Genomic DNA, 2798 nt, shown 5'->3' with positions numbered 1-2798 from the left:
CCCCTCCAAGCAGTCAAGACCATGAATAATTCATCAGTTGGCTGTGGCCCTCTTTGCCTCTGGAGGTCCCACCATGGGTTACAAGTGATTAAGCTCAGGAGAAGTCCTCTCCCCAGGATAATTAGTCTTCCTTCAGCTCCATTGAGTGAGCACTCCTATTTTATTGTACCCTTGGGTCACAGGGGCTATTAAGTTATAAAACCAGCAAATTATTGCCGAAGGCCTGCAGCAGATTATTCTGAAGGCCCTGCCACTATAGGAATGGGGTTTAAGTCACCAGGGAAGTTCAGTCTGTGGCCTCCTGATTGGGGGGATGTTTATTATTTTAAAAATTTTCAAAGATGAAAATAGATTTATATTTCTTTCTGACCACAGAGATTATAAAAATGAATGTTTGCCTATCAAACCATACAGAAAATCGTAATGAAGAATGCAATGAAATCCTAAATCCCAAACCCAGAGACAGTCACTGGTAGCATTTTGCTGTCTGTGGTCCAGGCCTCTTTCTCCTTTTCCCTCCCATTTTACATAAGTGGAATCATATTATAAATGCAATTTAACAATCACTGCATATATCTTTTATGCCCATAAATATAGATCTACATCATCATTTTTATGACTAAGTGGCACTGGGCTGCATTTGTACCAGATTTTATTTATCCAATCCCTGTTGGTGAGCACAGTTGTTTCCAAATTGTTCTTATTAGCAATAACATTGCAATGGACGACCTCAAATACTTTTGCATGCATATCAGCTTATCTCCTTAGAACATTTCTAAAAGTGGAATTGCTAAGCACATCAGAAGGCTTTGATTCATATGGCTAAACTGCTTCTCAAATGGTATCACGATTTACATGTTGACTAATGATGCCTGAAAGCAGGCCAAAAAGTCTGCTAAAAGAAACTCATTGAGGGCATGGGCTTCCGGGTCCTGAAAACAAGCAAATTAGCATGGGCTCCTGGCAGCCCGCCCCAAAATCAACCTTAGAGAATCTATAGAAGTAAGGATTCAGGATGGTGATATCCAGGAACAAACAAAGCAAAGCATGAGCGGTCCTGGTGATGTGGATCAAGGCTGCCCCAGGGAGAGAAGCCCTGGGCATCCTGGTCTGCATGCTGATCTATATGACCTGCTTCATATCTAAAGTTATACGACCACACAATAACCAGACCCCACCTGCACTGATACCATTTCAATGACTTTTTACATCATCTTCCTTTGTCTAGTAAAAATAAGTCATGTACCTATGCCTTATAAATTTAGTCCTAACCCCCAACATATTGCAGCCTTTCACTGCCCATGGGTCCTGTCCCATGCTATTCTCTGAATAAAGGAGCACTACTACCAGGCCTTGAGAGTCCAAGAAATCTTTCTTTTGACTCTTTGGCTGGCTGAGCCCGCATCACTGGGGCACTGAAGGCGTCTTGGATGGTGAGTGTGGGAAGTGGATGGTGTGGCTACGGGCAGGGAAACCAGAGGCTAGAGGAAATCGTTCAGCTCTCACCTCTTTCCCTGCACTGCCTTAGAACAAATCAATGCCTAATTCTTCTAGTGCTAGGCTTCTAGTACTATACCACCTTGTTGGGATGAGGAGTTGATGAAATAGGTGTGGACCGACTGTTCTTGGGCATTCACTCCTCCACCGCCGCTGGACCCTAGGGGCTAATATATTGCAAATTAGGGATATGCCTCTTCCCCATGCTGCTCCTCCCCAAATAAGGGTTTAAAGCTGAAACCTTGGCCAGACCAGTGGTGAGGTGGCAGCAAACAGGAGTGGTGCTTCCAGGGCTGGGGTTCTCTGCCCTGGGGCTCATCATCTCTCCTTTCCTTACTTTTTGTGGTAATGACAAAGATAGGGCCTGGCCTTAGGACCTTTCTCAACATGCCCGGTCAGACAAGCTGGCTGATACCCCTGGAGGAACATGAGCTCACAAGTCAAAATAACTGGACACCAGAGGAGCACAATTTCCCCAAAAGAGAGATAACAAAACTGGTTAACATTTACCATCTGAAGCAAAAAGATTGGAACAGATGGAAAGAGAATTTAATGTAAGTATGATAAATACACTTAAGGAAATAGGGGAAGATATTAACAATCTTCTAAAATAGAACCAGGTGAAAATATTAGATTTAAAAAATATAATAGTTGAAAAAAGGGAAGCTATCAATTCCTTTTACAGCAGAACATGAGTATGTATATTCTGAAGAGTTTAAGGAGTGGGAGAAGACGAGCCCCAGGGTACAGAACTCAGGTACCACAGAACCACTAATGCTTTTGCTGCCTCCTTGCCAGGCAACTTATACACCCTCAACTAGCCATAGTCTTAAGGGAGTCAAGTACAGTCTCAGCTAAGTTTGGAGACAAGTGGTTTATCTTTTTCTCCCCCGTCTGTTGGATTTATTATTAATACCATATAACTTCTCTTGATTAGATATACTTTTCGTCTTGTAATTGTTTTATATTTGTTTTATTTTCATTAACTCATTGGTAAACAGAATGACGCCATTGTATCTATCTAATACTATCTTATCTATCGCAGGTGCTGTTTATTTATTCCATCCAGTCAACCAACACATATTTGATGAATGTTGATGAGTGCCTGTCACAACAGGAGCTGGTGAAGATTAAAGGAAAATGAAACATGGCCTCTGCCCTTAAGTTATAACCTAGTGATGGAGATAAACACACACAAGAATATATTATGATTATGTAGTCAAGGTCACACAGCTGGCTACTGGCAAGGTTAGGACTTAAATACAGGATATTTTCACCATTAGACTCTGTTCTTTATGTGT

This window comes from Equus caballus, chromosome 12, assembly GCF_041296265.1.
Source record: "Equus caballus isolate H_3958 breed thoroughbred chromosome 12, TB-T2T, whole genome shotgun sequence".
Taxonomy (NCBI): Eukaryota; Metazoa; Chordata; class Mammalia; order Perissodactyla; family Equidae; genus Equus; species Equus caballus.
This window is presented reverse-complemented; position numbering follows the sequence as displayed.